The sequence below is a fragment of the Pelophylax lessonae genome (genome assembly GCF_965119305.1).
Source record: "Pelophylax lessonae genome assembly, chromosome: 3".
In the NCBI taxonomy this organism is placed as follows: Eukaryota; Metazoa; Chordata; class Amphibia; order Anura; family Ranidae; genus Pelophylax; species Pelophylax lessonae.
Window position 1 is genome coordinate 182,579,584 of NC_138770.1, and position 26,581 is coordinate 182,606,164.

Genomic DNA, 26,581 nt, shown 5'->3' on the forward strand with positions numbered 1-26,581 from the left:
GGAAAAGAAGCTGAGTGGTGGATAAGCACCGTTTTTGGACAATTATGATATATTCATTTTTGGGGATTGCACAAACAAATATATAATTTTTGGATTGCACTATATTTTTGTTCAATTGCACTCACTCTTGGTTTAGTTTGATTATATTGGATATATTTTTTGATATATGGTGTGGCTTATTATGACATTTGACACTTGCAATCATGTATAATTAGCACCAACTATATGTAGTTTTCAAAAAGTGTTTCCAAATGCTAAAACTTTCATCCAATTTCTAAATTGCTGCATTTGTAAAAGCCGAAAGTCAATATAAAGGAATAGTAGTGGTAAAAAAAGCACTTGTGAGTTTAACTAACCTTTTTATTCTGCATAATTGCCCTGTAAGTGGGTGTGTCCTATGCCTACATACTTTTGCTAATAGGTGTCCCTCGTTCCCATCTCAAAAAGTTGGGGAGGTGTATGTACTATGGTCTTCCTGAAAAATAACTGAATATTGAATGCAGCAGCCCATTGCTTAACTTTTTACACTTGTTTCCATTTAAATGAGGATATCCTTTACAAATGGCCCATTTGGGACACCTATATCTGCCATATATGTGTCCAGAGTCCTTTTAAAACCTTTTGGATCTTGTATCACACAAAAGCCACAACACCCACAATATGAAACTTATTGCTATTCATTAATCCAAAAAAACAGCCCCTCCTTTACTAAATTATTTTACATTTATTTACAGAAAGAAAAATACAGACATAAAAGTAAAAAAAAAAAAAATTAAAACAGAAAAGTATAAGTGCAAAGAAAAATACAACCAGCCATACCTGCAATATAATGCAGAACATACTCACCTTTACTGCTAAACTCCTCAATGCTGAGAAATCTTCTAAGGAAGTCTGTACTGAGACCAAGATTTCTGCGAGTGTTCATCTCCTGGATCCTCTATAACTCTCTCTGGTATACCCTTTAAATTTCCGTGTCACTACTGTATCCTTTAATAGGTGTAGGTCTGAGGTGAAAAACAGCAAGAGCTGAGGGGCAACCAGAAGATTGGCACTCCAGCAACTGCTTGTGGGTCAGTTTTGCTGCATTGGAGCCATATTTGACAGTGTTGATATTGGGAAAGGTGAGTATTTACTGCCTTCTTGTACAGATACAAATACTTTAAATCTTTTAATTTATGTATTATTTCTAAGAATTAATTGTTATAATCGAGAAAATATTATTTTTTCTCAACAAGGTGGCTTTAAGACCTGCTTACTGCTGTCTCTGAAAGAGGGGACAGACCATGCAGTAGAGCTTGATAAAACAAGTGGTGAGCTATAGCTTATTGCTGTTCATTTAAATAGACAGACTTCCCTGAACACACGGCAGGCTAAGTTTATCTCTTTGAATAAACAGCACTGCAATTCGTACATCTCTCTAATGAGTTCTTAGACAGTAGACATACACAGGGATCCATTCTGAACTCCAGTGTCTGTGCCATCACTCTCCTGTGCTACTTCAGCATGACAACTCAATTGATTGCTCAGGAAAAGCTCAACCTGAGCTCAGAAAATATAGTTACCAATCATATATCCCTTACTGTTCTGTCTACAGTGGATGTGATTGGTTGCTATGGGGTTAATAATGAGAGCTCCTCACCATTGTTCTCTTTTCTTTGGTATTGATTCAGTCATACTATGGTAGAAGATGGAAATAAATCACAAGCAAGGAAACATCTGCAGTTCTCAGGCTCTTGGGTGCTCTCATTCTTTCCCACCATGCAAATTGATATTCCACTTTTATTGGGTCACATGTTGAAGCATTATAGGAAGAGTAAATTAAGAGATATGTACATATTTAATGTATTTTTAGAACATGCTTAGACATGTGGAACTGTGTGATTTTCAATGTTTAGTGTGGATTCTATGGGTTACAATGCATTTGCTGAATGGATAAGTAATGGAAATTTCAGGAATAGGAAAGGTAACATTTTTCACACTGTTTGTCTTTAACAGTAAGGTTCCGTTCACACTGGTGCAATTTCAGATGCAACTTTAGTCACACAGAATTGCATGGCAATGGAAATCACATTGCTTTCAATGCTGCCTGTCCATATCAATGCAAATCAGCATCAATCACTTTGTAAAAGGTTCCTATACTACTTTGGTGTGATTCCAGCAATATTTTGCTGGGACACAAAATCCATCTTTCCCCCCTGTCAGAATAGAGATCTGCCTTGTTTACATAGGCAGAGTCCCGCTCTGTGTTCCCGTTCTCAGTGATCGGCGGGTGCCCGCACCGACGGACATCCAGTGCCTGGCACCTGCAGATTGGTGCTGAGATTATTCACAGTTGAAGCAGCCTACCAGCAGAGCAGGCTATCTCCCTGTGGATGGAAGTGCAGAATCACATATATACTGATTTATAGGAGTTTCCTATAATATAGACCAGTCACTGCTGCTCTTTCTCCTTGCGCAGGATGACTTGTTTTGTATCCGCCCCCAATGGGTGGACTCCCTGGGTTCTATCCACAGGCCATATCTCTACACAAGTTCAGCTTTAAAGGGTAACTCCACTTTTATGGGGGAAAAAAATAAATAAAAAAGGAAAAAATAATATAGCGAATACAATTGTGACACAAGTCATATTGTACTTGAGTGTTATTAAAAATTACCTTTCCTTTTCCATCTGCAGCCACTGTAATTTTCTGAAAATGCAATGCAATATGGCTACCTGGAGGTGTTCTGTACACAGAATGTGTACTGACCACGCCCCAGAAACATAATTTCTTGCTTGTGTGATTGGCTCGCCAATTTTCCCAGAAGTCTGCCTAAGATAAAAGTTAGATTTCAGGCATCCCCTGTAACAAAAAAATCATTTTTGGTGAGATACTCCCAATAGGAACATGTCTAAAGGGATGCAGGCCCATCAGCTTTCCTCATTAATGCTCTGCAGCTGCACAGCTGACTGATAATTATGAAACCATTCCCATTAGACTCACTAAGCACAGGGCACAGAGGAACAAACATAGATTTCTTCAGAATATCAAAAGGTAGGAATCTGCAACAAAAGTTGTTATAATCCTTGCAATGTTTTGGGGGGAATGTTTTTTTCTCAACAAACGTGGAGTTACCCTTTAACGCAAACTGACCTAGACCTACGTCGGCTGACTTTAGGTAGTTGTACCAGGATGATGCCTCTAGCTAGAGGCATCATTCCGGTACCGTTGTTTAGAGCCAGCGGTCGGCTTTCCGGCGGTAACGGCCGATGCAGCTCAGAAGCCGCTCGATCGTTACCGCGGCGAGCGGGATGGGACGACACCCCCTCCCGCCACCTTCTGTGGCTCTGCCCGGGTCTCCCATCCCACCGGGAGACCCGAGCAACCAGTTGGCGCATCCGCCGGCTGGATGGAGTCCCAATCTAAACCGGATGTGGCTTCGATCGGGTCTCCGATGACGTAACCCGGAGGCGGCGTCCATGACGTCACATCTGAGTTACTCGGCTGCTAAAGGCGGCAGATTCAAAAAGTGACTGTATTCAAAAATGCAGTTTTCGGCGTTTTGAATACATGGAAGTGTAGTGGAGGGGTCTAGGGTCTTTTAGACCCCAGATCCCTCCATAAAGACTACCTGTCACTGCATATTGCTGTCACAAGGGATGTTTACATTGCTTGTGTCAGCAATAAAAGTGATCAGGTTTTTTTTTTTAATAACCTGTGTTAAAATTAAAAAAATAAAAATAAAATAAATAGGAAAAAAAATGTTTGCCGCCCAGTGAGCTCGCGCACGAAAGAAAACATATATGGAAGTCGTGCCGCAAATGAAATCGCTGTTCAAACCAAACACGTGAGGTATTGCCGCGATCGCCAGAGCGTGAGCAATAATTTTAAAAAAAGAGCTACACTCTAACTCTAAACTGGTAACCGTTAAAAATTTTAAAATGTCGCCTATGGAGATTTTTATTGACTGTAGTTTGTCGCCATTCCACTGGTGTGCGCAATTTTAAACCGTAACATGTTGGGCATTTATTTACTCAGCGTGACATCATCTTTCACAATGTTCAAAAAAATGGGCTAATTTTACTGTTTGTTTTTTTTTTTTTTAAATGCAGTAAAATATGATTTTTCGTAATTTTTCCAAAAAAATGGCGTTTGAAAGACCGCTGCGCAAATACCGCGTCACAAAAAATATTGCAATGACCACCATTTTATTCTCCAGAGTCTTTGCTAAAAAATATATATATAATCTTTGGGGGTTCTAAGTAGTTTTCTAGCAAAAAATGCAGATTTTATCTTGTAAACAAAAAGGGGCAAAAATAGGCCCGGTCTTGAAGTGGTTAAAGTGGAGTTCCACCCTAAAATGTAACTTTCATCCATCTTCTTGCTCCGGGTCACCTGAAAAACAAATGGATAATCGCAATTTTTTTTTTTTTTTTTTACTTACCTTGTTTTAGAAGAAAATATACTCACCTTACGTCCTCTTCCTCCCTCTGCGGCCACGGCCCATCATCACTTCCTGGCTTGCAATGATTGCTGGGAGCTGAACGTCATCGCTCCCAGGAATCAATGCGCCTGCACCGGCCCCGACGTCAGTTCCGGTGCAGGCGCGTCATACCTTGCTAAACAGCTTCTGGGCATGCTAAGAAGCTGTGCAGGCATGACGCTGCAGCCCCGGAAGTGACGGCGGGGCCGGTGCAGTGCATCGTGGGACGGAAGAGGACGCAGAAGAGGATCGCGCTGGCTTCAGCTGCCCACACCTGAGATGGCAGCTTTGGACAAGACATTTTCAAGGTAAGTATTTCTTCTAAAAGGTAAGTGCAACCTGGGACAGTTCAGAGGCTATCCATTGTGGAATGCACTAGCCCTGACTGTCCCGGGGGGATTTTTATGTATTTTTTTTGTTTTAGGGGGAACTCTTTAATAATGATTTTGTGTTCCTTTGTTTATATTTTTATGGATATGTAGATTGTAGAATTTTTTTTGTGTGTTTAGGTCTACGTTTTGAAAAATCAGGGTTCTAAATTGACACCTGATGACTCTCCTCTGTGCTGAATATAGAGATTAGAGACAGAGCATCCCCGTTCCCTCAATTAATGATGCAGCACCACTGAGAATAAACCTGGAAGTGCTTTGGACTTGCCACCTATGCATTCAATCAATGCAGAGATCAATGAGCAGGTGCTACCTGATTCTCATCTAGTAATTAAGAAACCTACTGTCCATATTGAAGGAAAGAAGAAGGCAGAGCTGGCCCGGAGAGGAAAGCCACCCAGAGCTATGGCTGGAGATTGCACGGGCAATGAGATGGTAAGGCCTTTTAGGAACTACAAGGGTACCCAGAGGGGTCACAGTGTGGAAAGATTTGTATCACTGTTTCAAAAGGAAAAAGTCCACAATGACAGACCAATGACAGTTTTTATGTTACTTTTAGTATAGATTTTTTTTTTCAAACCCAATACATTTTCGGCTTTTGATCACAAACATTTCTGTCTTCGTCCTCTTTTCCTGTCCAGCAGGATGTTTTTATGGGACTCCCACTCGGTGGGAGAATGGCTGAAGTGTTCCTATTATAAGGGATATGTTTCTTGGTTCAGTAGCCATCACTCCTCCAATGTGCACTGAGAACACCCATCATTTCCTTTACCCTGCCAGTGTTCAGCTGCTGACCTGATGCTCAGTCAGTGAAGATGTTGCTGCTGATTCTACAGAAAGACAGGTTGATACCAAACAATTATTTATCTGCAATGTCAGGAAACATTTGCAAGAGCTGAGGATGTACTCAGCATCCTTCAGGAAGGTCAGGAAATTCTATAGTGCAAGTGGGGGAAGAATGAAAGATAAATCCATCCAAAATTGATCAGTAGATATAGATGGGTTTAACCACCCACTAATTATGTCACTCAGGCTTCATTGTGGAAATATATGTTGGAGTTTCCAGCTGTGTAGCCATGCTGCAGACATCACCAAACCAAGATCTTTTTTCCGGAGTTTCCTGCTCTCCCTGGTTATTACAGCAGGGCAAATTAGAAAGGTGAGATTAATTCAACACTTTCACCCTTACCAGAATGCAACCAAAATGAACACTACATATATTTTTTATTTTTAAAAATGGTAAGCCCATCCTATAATAAAGGGGTCTTCTCCTGGGTTCTCCAATATAATCATATTATCATTATGTAGCACTTTGGCTACTTTTGCTTCCCCATTTGATACATTTTGTCTTCAGTCCATTTTAAAGTTTCTCATGATGCCTTTTTCACATGATGCCCATTTAAGCCGATCCCAAGCCGCAAGCACTAAATAATCCATCTATACATTTTCTTTGTACTTCAGTTTAAAAACCAATACATAGAGTGTTTCAGTTGATTTTTTTAAATATTTGAAGATACCTAAAGGGGTTCCATAGACTTTATCTTTAAAGTGTAGGTCAAAATTAACAAAAAAACATTCAGTACATCTCTGCAATACATGCGTGATTTTCTGTGTTTTGTCTTTTTAAAAATGCTCCAAGTACAGAATAATACAGGTTTACACATTCAGACAGAGTTGGGCGAATGGTTTGGGCCGAGCATGAGTTTGAGCCAAACATTGGCTGTTCCCCCATTTGACAAACACAATGCACTGCACCGCCACACAGTGCATTAGAAGCCCTGATTGGCTGAAGCAATGAAAACTTTGCCCAATCAGGGCACAGAGCACTGTCAGAGCCATGATTGGAGAAAGTAACATTGACTCTGTCTAATCATGGCTCATTGCTCTTAGTCCCGCCCCACACTATAAAAATATTCTCCCCATAGCAGCCATTTGCAGTGTGATATCTGTGTGGAGAGAGATAGAACAGGGCTCTGTTCGGTGCTACTAGGGAATTAGTGTGCTATAGTATGATATTGTGATTCTATTGTGAGTGTAGAATATCAGTTTAGTATGAATCTATTAATAGTGCAGCGTGAGTGTAGTTTGACCATTATTTTTACTTTAGCGTCAGTTTATTTTGTCAGGGCAGGTTCTCCGCAGTATATTTCAATGCCTTACAGCACATTTAATGCTGTATATTTCAGTGCGTTACTGCACATTTAACGCAATATATTTCAGAGCATTAGTGCACGTTTAACCACCCGGAGGATTTGGCTGCTCAAAGACCAGGGCCTATTTTGCGATTTGGCACTGCATGACTTTAACGGACAATTGCGCGGTCGTGCAACGCTTTCCCCAAATGAAATTGACGTCCCTTTTTTTCCCACAAGCAGAGCTTTCTTTTGGTGGTATTTGATCACCTGTGCGATTTTTACTTTTTGCGCTATCAACAAAAAAAGAGCAACAATTTGGAAAAAATATTATTTTTCATATTTTTTTTTATATGAAATTCTCAAAAAAAAATGTAAAAATCGAAATTATTTAACATTTTAGGCCAATTTGTTTTCTGCTACATATTTTTGGTAAAAAAAAATCACAATAAGCGGATTTTGATTGGTTTGCGCAAAAGTTATTGCGTTTACTAACTACGGGAAATGTCATTTTTGTTGTTTTTTTTTTAACTAGTAATGGCGGCAATCTGCGATTTTTTTTTTTGCGGGACTGCGACATTGCGGCGGACAGATCGGACCCCTGACTGACATTTTTGACACTTTTGGGAGTACCAGTGACATAACTACAGTAATCAGTGCTATAAATATGCACTGTTACTGTAAAAATGACACTGGCAGGGAAGGGGGTTAACTTTATTAGTGATCAAGGGGTTAAGTGTGTCCCTAGGGGCGTGATTCTAACTGTGGGGGGGCGTGACTTGTGATGTAACCACAGAGACATACGATCCTACATAGCAGGATCATATAGTCTCGGCAGTTACACCAGGTAGAATGACAGGCGGCTTTGTTTACATCAGCCGCCTGCCTTTCTCCATCTCCAGCGGGAGATCGCGAGTGACCAGTGGACATCGTAACCACCAGTCACTCGCGCGGAGATGTCAGGGAACGAGTGGGGGCAGGAGCGGGCCTCCGTCGGCACGCGCTTGCCCCCTAGAGGCTCGTGGGCGAGTGACGTACCGATACGTCACTTTACCCAGGAGAGGCTGACCGCCGCAGTATATGTACTTGCGGCGGTCGGCAAGTGGTTAATGAAGTGTATTTCAATGTGTTACTGCACGTTTAAAGCTGTATATTTCAATGTGTTACTGCATGTTTAACACAGTATTTTGCAGTGCATTACTGCACGTTAAATGCAGTATATTTTAGTGCCTTACTGCACATTTAACGCAGTATATTTCAGTGCATTAGTGCACATTTAACTAAGTATATTTCAGTGTGTTACTGCACATTTAACGCTGTATAATTCAGTCCGTTAGTGCGCGTTCAACTAAGTATATTTCAGTGCGTTACTGCACGTTTAATGCTGCGTATTTAGTGCACGTTTAACACAGCATATTTCTGTGGGTTACTGCACACTTAACGCTGTATATTTCAGTGTGTTACTGCTCGTTTAATGCCGTATATTTTAGTGCAGTAAATTTCAGTGCATTAGTGCATGTTTACCACAAATTATTGCAGTGCGTCAGTGCAGTTTTACTGCAGTATATTGTAGTGTGTCAGTGGAGTTTGTTTGTGTAGTGAGTACTCAAGGTAAAGTGTACCAAACACCACTTTCCATTGATTAAAGTGCATCCACATACACATATTCACATATTTATTACAGTTTGTTAATAAGGGGCCCCCATCATGTCTGGGAGGCCAACAAGGAGAGGCAGACATGGCATTGTGAGGGGGCCAGCAGTGAATGTGTCCACAGGCAAAGGTGGACATGGTCCATTCTCAGGTAGGGCATCATATCCTGCGTTTAGTGATGTTGCCTGTGCTATCCAGCCACAGCATGCAGAGGAGGTGGTGGGCTGGCTTACTAAACCATCCTCATCCTCCGTCACCCAAGCAGAGACAAGTGCACAGTCCACTGTAGCTGCCAGAGTGGCTTATTCTGCCTTCTTGTCCAAAGCTACTGAACACAACGTCAGCCACTTTCTCCTTGATGATGCACAGCCATCAGTTGATTCAGATGTTGGTTCTGAGGTTGAGGAAGGTAGGAACATGAGCCTACAGAGAAGGGAGAACACTAGTAAACAACAAATTGGCAGTTATGTTGGCAGTTAATTGTCTCCAGTGATAATGAGGATGGAGGGAATGATGATGATGAGGTCATTGATGTGACTTGGGTGCCGGATAGAGCAGAGGAGGAAAGTGAGGATGAGCCACAACCTCAAAGAGGCAGCTGTGACAGTGGCGGGTATCAGACCCCTGGCCTTCTCATTCAACTTGTGACCAAAGACCAAGCAATCTCACGCCCTGCCGTCACTTGCGTAACAATGCAACTCTCAGCTGCACCCGGCACACAGATTGTCCAGCTTGCGGGACCACAATTTAGATACCAGCAGACTGAGAGCGATTGTCACCGGGCTAATTAAACAATTAACCCTTTCTCTGCCACCACCGCTACGTTTGAATGAGCCCAGCGGATGCTCGTAATTTTAGAAATACCAATTATGACTTTAGAATAATCATCTGTAATACACACTGTCACCTCAGACAGGAATCTTCAGGGGATTTATTCTATACAGTAGCGCTCCTCCAAGAGGCAGGTTCTTTGGTTAGCTTGCGTTAAGAGCTTAGAGACAAAGTTAACACTTTTCAAAATAAGGTTTAATTATAAAAAGGTTAAAATTGGTGCAAATAAAACTATTTACAGAAAAATGGGTTACAAAGAAATAGAGACACAATACAGACATTTTTCGAAGAATAGATAAGAATTAGAAATGAAATACTTGCGTTCAAAAGTCCCAAGTGTATCTTAGTTTCAGAAGCTGAACAGGTGTGATCGGTTCCTCTCTTAAGCAATGTTATTGCTTGGATGGTAGAATGAGAACTCAGAGCTCCATCAGCTCTCTCTTTTTCTCTGACCCCCCAGGGGGTGTCACCAGAAGTACTTGACCAATAAACACTGGGGCCATGGGCGGCCCTGGAGGCTCACAAAATGCTAAGACACCTCCCGCTTAGACAGATTACTAACAGAATTCATATCTCAAAATATGTAATGGTTACATTCTTGAAACTAATATTTTATGGTACGGCATAGAATTTATGATCCACAGACACTAAACACGGGTTATCTCGGAATAACCTCTGACCTGTAAGGCATCTGATCGCTAGCTTGTCTTCCCTAGGAACAAATGTAATCATGTTTGATCTTAATTCAATCGGTATTTTATCTGGCATTCAAATATATACTTTTTGTTAATGTGTCATGTTCGGGTAAAAAGTTATGAATTTGTGTGTAACTGTGGTCATTTTCCTAATGACCAATTTTCTGTGGAATTCCATACAGCCTGTTGTGGACATCTGCTCTCAGATAAGGTTTTACAACTTGGCCTGCCAGGATGTGTTAAGATAACCGCTCTGTTTGAAGCTTGCATACTAATGTTCAGTGACCCAGGGAGTTAATTAACACGAGGGGGTTAGGTGACAGGCTGTGTGAGAGAGATTTCTTTGTAACGGTCATGGCAGAACTCTCTCACACAAATTGGTGGCCTGACAAGATGGTTGCTTGCGACAGCTTTAAACAAAATGGCTGCCTAACAAACTGGGGTCCCAACGCACGATACCATTACAGCAGCCATCATGGAAGAGTACAGAGCAGCCACCCTATTTCACCAGATTTTGGAGCTGTCATCTCTCGGCCCACTTCCCACAGCTGTTTGGGCCTTTTTTTAGCACATGTGCAGCTGATCGTGCTGTTGCAATTTGGAAAGTTTGCCTCAAGCACATCAAGCATGGCAAAAGCACCAGCCATTTAGGTACCACATGCTTGACAAGGCATTTACCTTCCCACCACTCAGCTCATTGGCAAGAGCACATGAAAGCCACACAAAAGGGACACAATTCTGTTCCTCCTTACTCCTCACCTTTCGGGCCTACCCCCGTTCTACCTCATGACCTCTGAGCAGCCTCCACTGACAGGGATGATGGTATAGCGCAGGTTGTCCCAGGTCCTTGCAGACTATAGCAGGAAAATTTCTCTGCCACATCTGCTGCAGCAAAAAAAAAATACAGTCACTGCCACCCACATGCCCAGGGTCTAAATTCAAGTTTGTCAAAGCTCCCAGCTTTAAAACTCCTGCCTTTCCGTATGGTGGATTCTGACCCTTCCGTGATTTTGCAGAATGTAGTGTACCACAATGGCAGGTTCCCAGTGACATTTGTGACAATGGTAGAGAGCTCAAGTCATTCCAGCTCTCTACCATCACATGGAAGGCAATGTTGTGGCATCTTTGGGCAAGGCAGTCAGCTGCAAGATCCACATTACTGCTGACACGTGGTCCAGCAATCATGGTCAGGGACGATAAACTTCATTCACAGCACACTGGGTAACTCTGCTTGCAACTCGGAAGGGGGCAGGACAGAGCTCGGTGCTGCAGCTTGTTGTGCCGCCACGTCTCCAAACAGCTAGTGGTGATGATGCAAGATTTGTCACCTCCACCCCCTCCGCCTCCTTCTCCTCCATGCCCTCCTCTGCTGAATTGTCCTATGAACCACAATTACACTCTAAGCAATCAAGGGGATAATTCATGAGTCAAGCTAAAAGGTGCCATGCAGTGCTTCAGCTGGTCTGTCTAGGGGACAGGAGCCATACCAGTGCAGAGATTCTGCAGCTCTGCATGGGCAGGCCCAGAAGTGGTTCGCACCATGCCAGCTGGAGCCATGAATGGTGGTGTGCGATAATGGCACAAACCCTCTTGTCTGCCCATAGACAGGGAAAGTTAACACACGTGCCATGCCTGGCACATGTCCTCAATTTGGTAATGCAGTGTTTCTTAAATAGGTACCTTGGAAGATCTGCTAAAGCATTTCAGAAGAGCCTGTAACATTTTCAAGCGGTCATACACAACCAGTGCTTAGTTGGCTGAAGTTCAGCGAGAATTTAACCTGCCCGTAAACCGCCTGATTTGTGACATGCCCACTAGGTGGAACTCGACTTTGGCAATGCTGCAGCGGCTGCACATGCAGCAGAGGGCTGTCAGTAAGTACCCCAGTGGTTACTGACAAAGGATGCATACACTGTACTGTAACTATTTGAGGAGGCCACAAGGATACCCTGACAATGCACGCATCAGTGACACAATCCCTGTTGGGTTTCTCCTGGAGCAGACTCTTGGCATTATGAACAGGGCACTCAAGACAGAGCAGCAGGAGGAGGAGGAGGACTTACTTTCTTCTCAAGGCCCGCTTTATGCATACATCATTCTTGCCAATTCACAGAACACACAAGAAGAGGGGGAGAAGGTGGATGAGGAGGAGGAGGATTCTGGCAGTTTTGGAGGCATTGAAGCAGAGCAAGACATACGTCAACCATTAACTGATGGTTTTTCATCCCCAGATCCCTTAGAAGTAGTACGTGGCTGGGAGGAGGCAGTTTCAGATATTGTAGTCCTCAGTGACCCAGAGGAGTCTGCTTCTCATGCCTCCCTTATGGCTCCCTCATTCTTCAAAGCCTGCAAAAGAACCCGAGAAAACGTAGCATCAAGGAGAAGTATTACTATTGGTTGGCAACCCTCCTTGACCACTGTTACAGGGGGAAAGTCTCAGGACTCATCCCATCCACACAGAGGGAGCAGAAGATACAATCTCTTGAGGACACCTTAAAGAGGAGTTTATGTAATGCCTTTCCCGTCTCTGGTAGGCTACAGTCTGGTAGAAAACATAGTTTTGAGGCTTCTGTTGGTATAGAGAGGTGGAGAAGGGGGCCGCCTCAGTGACGCATTTCAAATTTTTTTATGTCCTCTGCTCCCAGGGCTGTCAGCTTCCACATCCCATCGGCAGCGTCTTTATCATGTGGTGGGAGATTATCTAGGGGCAAAAATATACACGGAGAGCTTTCAAGTTGATGATCCATTGGGTTACTGGGTCATGAGAATAGACCACTGGCCAGAACATGCCCAGTATGCAATTGAGCTGCTGGGCTGCACTGCATCCAGTGTGCTTTTTGAACAGGCATTCAGTGCTGCTGGAGGTTTTGTGACATATACGAAACAGACTCCCTGGACCGGCTTACATTTATCAAAATTATTCAGTCCGGGATTAGCAGCAGCTATTAGGCCTCTGATGCCGATGTCACTGATTAGGTGCTTTCTGGATCTGGAATATCTGAAAGACTGTCTAGGTTGCCTAGCTTTGTAGGTGTTGATTTCATCTGGAAGAATTTTTTTGGTGTATGTTTCATGGGCACAATTAACACCTAAGGACCAATTTTTCTGCACCTGTTTGACAGGTATATATCATTTTTAATTTTTGACAGCAAGGCCATTTCTTGCTTTCATCAAGAGTAGAGTTGAGCGGACACCTAGATGTCCGTGTTCGACGGGTTCGGCCGAACTTTAAAAAAAAGTCCGGGTCCGTGGCCCGGACTTCTACCGAACTTTTCCCGGACACCGAACCCCATTGAAGTCAATGGGGACCCGAACTTTAAGGCACTAAAATGGCTCTAAAACACCAATGGAAAGGGCTAGATTGCTGCAAATGGCAGCAAAACATAGTTAAGAGCATGGCAAGTGCTCTGCAAACAAATGTGGATAGGGAAATAACTTAAAACAACAAAAAAAACAGAAAAATAAAACAATGTTCTTCATCTCTGAAGGACGAGGCCCATATGGAGTAGGAGGGAGGTTGAGGTGGTGGTGGATGTGGCGGTGTCATAGGCGTGCGCACAGGGTGTGCCTGGTGTACCTGGGCACACCCTAATCACCTAGGGCACATAGCATTATCGCTCTGTTTGCCAGTGAGGAGATGGGAAAGATCTCCCTCGCACCTGCTCTGCTCTATTTCTCTTTGCCAGCAGGGAGAGTAATGTATCGGGGCCATGTACATGTAGGCAAACACATGCATGTGTATTTCAACTTTGGGGTGCACACCCTAATGCAATAGGCTGCGCACACCTATGGGCGGTGTAGGTGGAAGCGGCGGTGGAGGAGGACCAGGGCCGGATTAAGAGCATCATGGTCTTGGTGCTGAGGATTTTGAAGGGCCTTAAGGGCCGTGCCTTGGCATGCACCCAGAGGAGGAAGGGTGCAGCCATGCATGCCTAATTCAACATGGGATGCTGTCTCTGAAGCCCATAAACACATCCATGCATCGGCAACTGTCCCTCCTTGTCCGGCCTTCGCGCTGTGTGGGGAGGTTCTGAGGGTGCTGCCTGGGGAAGCGAGCATAGAAGCCAGACTTCTGTGTTTACAAGTGACAGAAGAGCGGTCACAGTGAATATGGCCAACCCGGGGCCTATATAAAAGGTAGGGGCCTGCATGGAGCTGCAGCTCCAATAGCCCCTACGTTAATCTGGCCCTGAGGAGGAGGACGAGGTAGCCAACACTGCTTCTTTTCACAAATTTTAAATGAGGGTACACCCCAAAAGAGTGAGAAAGAGCAAAAATGGAACAATGGCTGGGTAAGGTCGGTATCCATTGCTATTCTGCAAAAGGTACGGAAAAGTCCCGTGGGATCCATGCCTGGTTCATTTTAATGAACGTGAGCTTGTCCACATTGTCTCTGGACAGGCGGCTGCGCTTGTCTGTTATAACACCCCCAGCCGTGCTAAATACCCGTTCAGATAATACACTGGCTGCAGGGCACGCCAGCACCTCCAAGGCGTAAAGGGCAAGCTCAGGCCATGTGCCCAATTTGGAGACCCAGAAGTTGAAGGGGGCAGACCCCTCATATACTACATGTAGGCGTGTGCACACATACTGCTCCACCATGTTGGTAAAATGCTGCCTCCTGCTAAGACGTTCCATCTGAGCTGCTGGTGCTGCTGTTTGTTGTGGCGTGCTGACAAAGCTTTTCCACATTTCGGCCATGCTAACCCTGCCTTCTGAGGTGCTGGCGGTGCCCTGGTTGAGTTGGCGACCTCCTCCTCCTCCTCCTCTGCCTTGTGCTTCCACTGTGGCCCCGCTGTCAGATGGGAATGCCAGCAGCATCGCGTCTACCAGCGTGCGCTTGTACTCGCGCATCTTGCGATCGCGCTCCAGTGAGTGAATTAAGGACGGTACGTTGTCCTTGTAACGGGGATCCAGCAGCGTGGCCACCCAGTAATCAGCACAAGTTAGAATGTGGGCAACTCGGCGGTCATTGTGGAGACACTGCAGCATGTAATCGCTCATGTGTGCCAGGCTGCCCAGAGGCGACGAAAGGCTGTCCTCTGTGGGAGGTGTATCGTCCGTGTCCTCTGTATCCCCCCAGCCACGCACCAGTGATGGCCATGAGCTGGCCTGGGTGCCTCCCTGCTGTGAACATGGTTCCATCTCCTCCTCCAGCTCCTCCTCCTCCTCATCCTCCTCATCCTCCAGAACTGTGCCCCTGCTGGACAATTGCGTCCCTGGCGTTTGCGTGTGCAGGAACCCACCCTCGGAGCCCCTTGCGAATGACTGCCCTGAAAGCCTTGGAAATGTTACCTCTTCATCCTCCTCCTCCTCCTCATCCTGTGCCACATCCTCTTCCATCATCGCCCGAATTGTTTTTTCAAGGAGGCATAGAAGTGGGATAGTTAAGCTGAGAACGGCGTCATTGCCACTGGCCATGTTGGTGGAGTACTCAAAACAGCGCAACAAGGCACACAGGTCTCGCATGGAGGCCCAGTTATTGGTGGTGAAGTGGTGCTGTTCCGCAGAGCGACTCACGCGTGCGTGCTGCAGCTGAAACTCCACTATGGCCTGCTGCTGCTCGCACAGTCTTTCCAGCATGTGCAAGGTGGAGTTCCACCTTGTGGGCACGTCACATATGAGGCGGTGAGCGGGAAGGCCGAAGTTACGCTGCAGCGCTGCCAGGCGAGCAGCAGCAGGGTGAGAACGCCGAAAGTGCGCACAAACGGCCCGCACTTTCTGCAGCAGCTCTGATATATCGGTGTAGTTTTTAAGGAACATCTGCACCACCAAATTCAGCACATGCGCCAGGCAAGGGATGTGCGTCAAACCGGCTAGGCCCAGAGCTGCTATGAGATTTCTCCCGTTATCGCACACCACCAGGCCGGGCTTGAGGCTCGCTGGCAGCAACCACTCATTTGTCTGCTGTTCCATGCTCCTCCACAACTCCTGCGCGGTGTGTGGTTTGTCCCCCAAACAGGCAAGTTGTAAAACTGCCTGCTGTCGTTTACCCCTGGCCGTGCTGAAGTTGGTGGTGAAGGTGTTACGCTGTCCGGATGAGGAGGCGGTAGAGGATGAGGAAGCGGAGTAGGAGGAGTTAGGAACAGGAGGCAAACTGAAGCGCCCTGCAATCCTCGGTGGTGGAAGGACATGCGCCAAATTGCTATCCGCCTCAGGCCCATCCGCCACTGCATTTACCCAGTGTGCCGTTAGGGAGATATAACGCCCCTGACCGTGCTTACTGGTCCACGTATCGGTAGTTAGGTGGACCTTGGCACAGATGGCGTTGCGCAGTGCACACCTGATTTTTACCCCCACTTGGTTGTGCAGGGAAGGGATGGCTTGCCTGGAAAAGTAGTGGCGGCTGGGCACGACGTACTGTGGGACAGCCACCGACATAAGGTTTTTAAAACTGTGCGTCTCCACCAGACGGAATGACAGCATTTCAAAGGCCAATAATTTTGAAATGCTGGCATTCAGGGCCAGGGATCGCGGGTGGGTAGGGGGGTACTTCCTCTTCCTCTCAAGTGTTTGGGAGATGGAAATCTGAACGCTTCCACGGGACATTGTGGAGATGGTTGTTGGTGACCCAGGTGGTGGTGTTGCTGACAGATCGTCTGTTTGCGGGGTGGCAGGTGCCGGTATCACTACAGATGTGGCTGGAGCGGCCGAGACTGCAGCAGAAGAGGAAGCAGGAAGAGCCAGAGACGTTTCTTGGTTTTGAAGGTGTGTACTCCACTGCAGCTCGTGCTTTGCACTTAGATGCCTGATCATGCAGGTTGTGCTCAGGTTGAGAAGGTTTATGCCTCGCTTCAAGCTCTGATTTCACAGGGTGCAAACCACTCGTGTCCTGTCATCAGCACATTTTCTAAAGAACTTCCACGCTAGAGAACTCCTTTGAGCTGACTTTGGTGCGCTCGTTCCCTTGCTGCGTTGGGCAGTAGCGGGCGTAGTGTCTAGGGCACGGCCGCTCCGCTTCTGCACCCTGCTCCCTCTTCTGCTGTGCTGGTGGCTCTGTGCGACCACCGCCTCTTCCTCCAAACTACTCAGGTCACCTGCATGACGTTCATTCCATGTGGGGTCGAGGACCTCATCGTCCTCCACATCATCTTCCACCCAGTCTTCACCCCTGCCCTCCTTGTCGGTCTCCACAATGCTGAACGCCGCAGCAGTTGGCACCTGCGTTTCGTCATCATCGGAGACGTGCTGCGATGATCCTTGCATGTACTCATCTTGAGAAATAAGTGGTTGGGCATCGCTGCACTCAATCTCTTCCACTTCTGGGGCAGGGCTAGGTGGATGGCCCTGGGAAACCCTGCTGACAGAGTCATCAAAAAGAAGAAGAGACTGCTGTATGGCTTGGGGCTCAGACTGCTTGCCTGATTTGCAAGGGGGTGAGGTGAAAGACGGTTGGACATCGGCTGCAGGTGCCAACTGTGACCTTTCTGCAGTAGACTGGGTGGGAGACAATGTGAAGGAACTGGAGGAACTGTCAGCAGCAAACCAATCTACTATCGCCTCCACTTGTTCTGGCCTCATCACTTCTAGGGGCGTATGATGCCCTACCAAATACTGATGCAGGTTCTGTCGCCTAGTCACACTTGAGGAAGGTGTTTCACTTGTGCGTGTAGCTGGCACAGATCGACCACGTCCTCTCCTTGCAACAGGAGCTCTAGCAGCAGCACCACCACGACCCAGGCCACGGCCCCTATTTGACACTCTCCTCATATTTCTGAAATTTAAGATCTTGCCCTAGAAAGGTCTTTATTGAATAGCGGAACAAAAGAACAACAGTATCGCACGGGTGTATCTCACAGTCAAATATGCAAACTATGCCGCAATTTAATGTTTTTTACACCAAAAGGGTGTGTATTGAATAGCGGAATAGGATAAAAAACTGTGTATCTCACACGTACAAACACAGACTAGGCCCGATTAAATTTTTTCCTACCCTAAAGGGAGGATGAGGAAGAGGAGTATGGAACAGGCAGCACCCTCAAATCTTCAGAAGTATGAGATGAACCCCAAAAACTTGGAAAGGTGGATCTCACACGTACCGACACAGACTATTCCGCAATTTAATTGAGCCACAAAGGTTTTTATTGAATAGCGGAATAGGAAATATGATCAAAAAAAAGTGTATGTTTTTCACACGTACAGAAGCACACTAGGCCCCAATTACTATTGTTTGTACACCTAAAAGGATGGATGAGGAGGAGGAGGAGGAGGAGTATAGAACAGGCAGCACCCTCAAAGCTTCAGAAGTATGAGATGAACCCCAAAAACTTGGAAAGGTGGATCTCACACGTACCTACACAGACTATTCCACAATTTAATTGAGCCCCAAAGGTTTTTATTGAATAGCGGAATAGGAAATATGATCAAAAAAAAGTGTATGTTTTTCACACGTACAGAAGCACACTAGGCCCCAATTACTATTGTTTGTACACCTAAAAGGATGGATGAGGAAGAGGAGGAGGAGGAGTATAGAACAGGCAGCACCCTTAAAGCTTCAGAAGTATGAGATGAACCCCAAAAACTTGGAAAGGTGGATCTCACACGTACCGACACAGACTATTCCGCAATTTAATTGAGCCCCAAAGGTTTTTATTGAATAGCGGAATAGGAAATATGATCAAAAAAAAGTGTATGTTTTTCACACGTACAGAAGCACACTAGGCCCCAATTACTATTGTTTGTACACCTAAAAGGATGGATGAGGAGGAGGAGGAGGAGGAGTATAGAACAGGCAGCACCCTCAAAGCTTCAGAAGTATGAGATGAACCCCAAAAACTTGGAAAGGTGGATCTCACACGTACCGACACAGACTATTCCGCAATTTAATTGAGCCCCAAAGGTTTTTATTGAATAGCGGAATAGGAAATATGATCAAAAAAAAGTGTATGTTTTTCACACGTACAGAAGCACACTAGGCCCCAATTACTATTGTTTGTACACCTAAAAGGATGGATGAGGAAGAGGAGGAGGAGGAGTATAGAACAGGCAGCACCCTCAAAGCTTCAGAAGTATGAGATGAACCCCAAAAACTTGGAAAGGTGGTTCTCACACGTACCGACACAGACTATTCCGCAATTTAATTGAGCCCCAAAGGTTTTTATTGAATAACGGAATAGGAAATATGATCAAAAAAAGTGTATGTTTTTCACACGTACAGAAGCACACTAGGCCCCAATTACTATTGTTTGTACACCTAAAAGGATGGATGAGGAGGAGGAGGAGGAGTATAGAACAGGCAGCACCCTCAAAGCTTCAGAAGTATGAGATTGTGTTCACTGTACCCCACAAAGATTGTGTTCACTGTACCCCACAAAGATTGTGTTCACTGTACCCCACAAAGGTTTTGTTCACTGCACCCCACAAAGATTGTGTTCACTGTACCCCACAAAGGTTTTGTTCACTGCACCCCACAAAGATTGTGTTCACTGTACCCCACAAAGATTGTGTTCACTGCACCCCAAAAGGATTGTCTTCTCTGCACCCCACAAAGATTGTGTTCACTGTACCCCACAAAGGTTTTGTTCACTGTACCCCACAAAGATTGTGTTCACTGCACTCCAAAAGGATTGTCTTCACTGCACCCCACAAAGATTGTGTTCACTGTACCCCACAAAAGTTTTGTTCACTGCACCCCTCAAAGATTGTGTTCACTGTACCCCACAAAGGTTTTGTTCACTGCACCCCACAAAGATTGTGTTCACTGTACCCCCCAAAGATTTTGTTCACTGCACCCCACAAGGATTGTCTTCACTGCCCCCCACAAGGATTGTCTTCACTGCACCCCACAAAGATTGTGTTCACTGTACCCCACAAAGATTTTGTTCACTGCACCCCACAAAGATTGTGTTCACTGTACCCCACAAAGATTTTGTTCACTGCACTCCAAAAGGATTGTCTTCACTGCACCCCACAAAGATTGTGTTCACTGTACCCCACAAAGGTTTTGTTCACTGCACCCCACAAAGATTGTGTTCACTGTACCCCACAAAGGTTTTGTTCACTGCACCCCACAAAGATTGTGTTCACTGTACCCCACAAAGATTGTGTTCACTGTACCCCACAAAGGTTTTGTTCACTGCACCCCACAAAGATTGTGTTCACTGTACCCCACAAAGGTTGTGTTCACTGCACCCCACAAAGGTTTTGTTCACTGCACCCCACAAAGATTGTGTTCACTGCACCCCACAAAGATTGTGTTCACTGTACCCCACAAAGGTTTTGTTCACTGCACCCCACAAAGATTGTGTTCACTGTACCCCACAAAGATTGTGTTCACTGTACCCCACAAAGGTTTTGTTCACTGCACCCCACAAAGATTGTGTTCACTGTACCCCACAAAGGTTGTGTTCACTGCACCCCACAAACATTTTGTTCACTGCACCCCACAAAGATTGTGTTCACTGCACCCCACAAAGATTGTGTTCACTGTACCCCACAAACGTTTTGTTCACTGCACCCCACAAAGATTGTGTTCACTGTACCCCACAAAGATTGTGTTCACTGCACTCCAAAAGGATTGTCTTCACTGCACCCCACAAAGATTGTGTTCACTGTACCCCACAAAGGTTTTGTTCACTGCACCCCACAAAGATTGTGTTCACTGTACCCCACAAAGGTTTTGTTCACTGCACCCCACAAAGATTGTGTTCACTGTACCCCCCAAAGATTTTGTTCACTGCACCCCACAAGGATTGTCTTCACTGCACCCCACAAAGATTGTGTTCACTGCACCCCACAAAGGTTTTGTTCACTGCACCCCACAAAGATTGTGTTCACTGTACCCCCCCAAAGATTTTGTTCACTGCACCCCACAAGGATTGTCTTCTCTGCACCCCACAAAGATTGTGTTCACTGTACCCCCCAAAGATTTTGTTCACTGCACCCCACAAGGATTGTCTTCACTGCACCCCACAAGGTTTGTCTTCACTGCACCCCACAAAGATTGTGTTCACTGTACCCCCACAAAGGTTTTGTTCACTGCACCCCACAAAGATTTTGTTCACTGCACTCCAAAAGGATTGTGTTCACTGCACCCCAAAAAGATTGTGTTCACTGCAGCCCACACACAGAAAAATGGATGTGGATCACTGACACCTGCCCCTATCCCACACCACACAGCAATATCGATTGTAGTTTGTAGAACACACTTTCCCTAAAATTCAGCAGACTCTGTCCCTAACAGGATTGAGAAGAGATCGTAGATCAGGAGAACTAAGTGCAGACCCCACCCCACACAGCAATATCGATTGTAGTTTGTAGAACACACTGACCCTATAATTCAGCAGACTCTATCCCTAAAATGCCTACAACTCGCCCTGCCTAAACACTCCGACCTGTCCCTCAATTCTATCCGGACACAAATGGTTTTTTCCTGCCTATCTTTCCCTAATCAGCAGCCAGCACGTTGATGTGTGCTCTGTCCCTGATCTAAGCAGCATAATGACACCGCTGCGGCTGCCTCGAACTTATAAAGACTTGGTCACATGCTTCAGACGGCCAATCACAGCTACTGAGACATTTGCAGGCATGGCTGGGATGGCTTAAGGCACACCAGTTAAACGATTGTTGATTGGCTGTTGAAAGCCCGCCATGAAAAGAGCGCCAAAGCATGCAAAACCCGGAAATAAAACGACCGAACACGGATTTTTACCCGAATATACAGTAAAGTGTCCGTGTTCGTGTTCGGGTAACAAAAATCCAATTATTCGGTACGAACACGAATAATACAGTCCGTGTTCGCTCAACACTAATCAAGAGTACCTCTATAGGCTTATGAGTAGGGATGATCGAACTTTTCAAAAGTTCGGTTCGACCAGAACACCAGAACTTCCAGAAAGTTCGGCCCGAATTTCAGAACCCCATTGAAATCAATGGGACCCGAACTTCGGTAATCAAAAAACCCCATTTTGAAACCCTAAAACCCAATAAATGCCCCTAAAAAGTGTCTAGGGTTCTGGGTCATGCCCCAGAGACTATTAATCACACAAAAAAACTTCTTAAAAATTGTCATTTTTGATAGAGAGCCAATTATTGAAAAAATTCTTGAAAAAAAAAAAGAGATTTCTTTGGATTTAGTGTCTGGGGGGGTCTAAAAAGTGTACCTGTGAAGTTTCAGCTCTGTAGCATGTCCAGAACCAGAAAAAAAAGATTGTTTCTATTAGGTCACTTATAGAACAGGGATATGGCTCTGCTATTTTCACACCTTGCCGGTTTTGTAGCAAGCGTTTTTTTGGGCATTTTTTGGGGGTTATTGGAGGCAGGCATAACATCAGAACTTCTGTGTAGGGGTATATATACACACACACTTATATGTATATATACACATGTATAGGTGTGAAAGTAGCAGAACACTATGCTTGCGCTAATGAAATAATTAACATCCATATGGCTTCTCTCCTTTCACACCTATATATGTGTATGTGTATATTTACATATAAGTGTGTGTGTATATATACCCCTATACAGAAGTTCAGATGTTTTGCCTGCCTCCAAAGACCCACAAAAATGCCCAAAAAAAACACCTGCAATAACACACCTGGGCGTTTTTTTGGCGCAGGCGTTTTTTTGGGCATTTTTTGTGGGTCTTTGGAGACAGGCAAAACATCTGAACTTCTGTATAGGGGTATATATATATACACACACACTTATATGTATTATACACATACACACATATAGGTGTGATAGGAGCGGAGCCATATGTCTGTTAATTATTTCATTAGCGCAAGCATAGTGTTCTGCTCTTTTCACACCTATATATGTGTAGGTGTATATATACATACATGTGTGTGTGTATATATACCCCTATACACAAATTCAGATGTCATGCCTGACTCCAAACATGTCCTCAAAAAAGCCCAATAAACGCCTGCAGTAAAAAGCAGGCTGACCAGCGAGAAGCCATATCGCTGTTCTGTAAGTCACCTGATACAAACGATCTTTTCTCTATAGCGGTTACCCTGAAATGGAAGGGTTTGGTCACCCTGCCATAGCAGTCAGCGTCAGTTCACCCTACCCTACACTACGGTCACCCTGGCACTTAACACTTTCCCTACAGAAACTAGATTTTTGAAGCTAACTATAGTGGAAAATAGCACCCTAACTACACTAGATATCCCTTTCCTCACACTAATAATTGCTAAATGACACTTTTGAAGCAGAAGTAACAGAACTGATTCCACTCTCTCCCACATCCCTGTATTAAAATGCTAGGAATTTGGCGGGGCTATCTTATATACTGGGGGACGTATTCACTAATGATTGGCCTCTGGACCCCCTAGTCACTCCAATCACATTCCTAGCATTCTCCTGCCCCCTCAATTGGCTTTTACTAATGGTTCTGGTCCAATCATGGGCTTTTAAAGCCCATTTCCTGTCCCATTGCATTTTGGTAAGTTCTGGTTGCCGAATTCCGAACTATTTCAGCAAAAAGTTCTAAATTCGTCCGAACCTCGAACAGTTAATGTTCGGGTCGAACCGATGGTCGACCCGAACCGCTCGATCATCCCTACTTACGAGTCACTGTTGGCAGGGGGGAACTGAGCTACTGAGAAAAGCTACAAAATAAATAACACACCACCGTGTTAGACATTTAGAGCTTAACCAGCTATGGACTGGAAGGATTTGCTCTCCTTAATGACCAAGCCATGTTTTGCGATTTGGCACTGTATTACTTTAATGGACAATTGCGCGGTCGTGCAACACTGTACCTAAATAAAATTGATGTCCATTTTTTCCCACTAATAGAGCTTTCTCTTGGTGGTATTTGATCACCTGTGCAATTTTTTATTTTTTGCGCTATAAACAAAAAAAAAGCGACAATTCTAAAAAAAAAAACAATGTTTTTCACTTTCTGCTATATAACATTCCCCAAAAAAAATTTTAAAATCTATTTTTTCATCCTTTTAGGCCAATTTGTATTCTGCTACATATTTTTGGTAAAAAAAATTGCAATAAGCGTATTATTCTGATGATATTTTTGGTTTGCACAAAAGTTATTGTGTCTACAAACTAGGGGAAAGATTTATGTCATTTTTATTTTTTATTTTCTTTTTACTAGTAATGGCAGCGATCTGCGATTTTTAGCGGGACTGCTACATTGCGGCGGATCACACCCCTGACTTAAATTTTTGACACTTTTGGAAGGACCAGTGACATTACTATAGTAATCAGTGCTAAAAATATGCAATTACTGTAATAATGACACTGGCAGGGAAGGGGTTAACCTAGGGGTGGTCAAAGGGTTGAATGTGTGACTAGGGGAGTGTTTACTAACTATGGGGGGATGGACTTGTGAAATTATCATAGAGACCTGGGATCCTATATAAAATATATAGAAAATATATAACTATATAGTTAATTTCAGAGAGAACAACGGTCGGCTGTGTTTACAACATGTTGGCATTCATGGTTCCTTCAATGAACTGTAGTTCCCCAGTGACGGCAGCACTTATACAGCCCAAGACCATGACACTCCCACCACCATGCTTGACTGTAGGCAAGACCAACTTGTCTTTTTACTCCTCACCTTGTGGCCGCCACACACACTTGACGCCATCTGAACCAAATAAGTTTATTTTGGTCTCATCAGACCACAGGGCATTATTCCAGTAATCCTTGTCCTTAGTCTGCTTGTCTTCAGCAAACTGTTTGGGGGCTTTCTTTTGCATCATCGTTAGAAGAGGCTTCCTTCTGGAATGACAGCCATACAGACCAATTTGATGCAGTGTGCGGCGTATGGTCTGAGCACTGATAGGTTACCTCCTCCCCTTCAACCTCTGCAGCAATGCTGGTAACACTCATATGTCTATTTCCCAAGGACAACCTCTGGATATGATGCTGAGCACGTGCACTCAACTTCTTCAGCCGACCATGGCGAGGCCTGTTCTGAGTGGAACCTGTCCTGGTAAACCGCTGTATGGTCTTGACCACCATGCTGCAGCTCAGTTTCAGGGTCTTGGCAATCTTCTTATAGCCTAGGATATCTTTATGTAGAGCAACAATTCTTTTTTTCAGATCCTCAGAAAGTTCTTTACCATGAGGTGCCATGTTGAACTTCCAGTGACCAGTATGAGAGAGTGAGAGAGATAACACCAAATTGAACACAACTGCTCCCTATTCACACCTGATACCTTGTAACACTAACGAGTCACATAAGGAGGGAAAATGGCCAATTGGGCCCAATTTGGACATATTCACTTAGGGGTGTACTCACTTTTGTTGTCAGCAGTTTAGACATTAATGGCTGTGTGTTGAGTTAATTTGAGTGGACAGCAAATTTACACTGTTATACAAGCTGTACATTTACGACTTTATATTGTAACAAAGTGTCATTTCTTCAGTGTTGTCATATGAAAAGGTATAATAAAATATTTACAAAAATGTAAGGGGTGTATTCACTTTTGTGAGATACTGTATATAAGATATAGGATCCCAACTAGTAGAACTGATGCTGTGTTCCAGTCCATATAAAGTACCTGCCAGTGTAGGAGATCTCCTTAGCACTGGTGAAGGCATCCTGCAGAGTTCACTCACATACAGCATCAGTCTCTCTCCAGGAAACTACTGAATAATCAGACAGAAAATGGCCCGATACAGACTGCATACAGAGGAGAATTCATATTCCACGAGCTATAACATCTCATTTCTACAGCTGGCCACTGAGCCATGGCAGACATGAACTGCTTGGATTGCATAATGTAATTTCCCAGGCTTCAGTATTTCATACTGGCTTTCATAATGTACTGAGAACAGTGGCTAGAATACCAGCTAGTGGGAGTTACCCTTGTAAAGGATCAGTGTACATGAAACAGGCAGATCTCATACTCAATTAGAAAATAAAACATTAGCTATGACAGAGTTAAACTATTGGCAGCCACCTCACTTCATCTACTGATTATCTGTGTTCTAAAGACACTCGCACCTGTATGGCTCATCTCTGTCTGGTGGTGAAATAGTAAGGATGCTTACAATTTTTGATAAACTGACCAAAGCAGATAAAATAATAACGCATAATTTTCTATGCTAGGAACACTAGGGAAGAAGGTTTGGCAATTAGAGTGCAGCCTGTGCCTGAGAACAAGGCCGACTGAAGACCAACTAAACCATAGCTGTGGTGGTAACAGCCCACACAGAGGACTCTAATTGTGGACATACACACTTCAAAAATGTATAACCAAATCATCTCAGTGCTGCCGACTTGATGCAATATTCCACCCTGGCTAATCAACTCAGTTTAATCAAATCAAATCTAAATTGAGTCTAAATCAATTGGAAGGGAATTTATGGCTATTCAATCAGTTTTCAAGTTGGCTGTATGGATAGAATTACACATCAAAGTGTGTATGCCCACCATAAGACTCTTGTAAAATGCAAAGGAAGTCTGAGTACTTGGCTCTGGGATGAGATACTGTGTGATAACAGC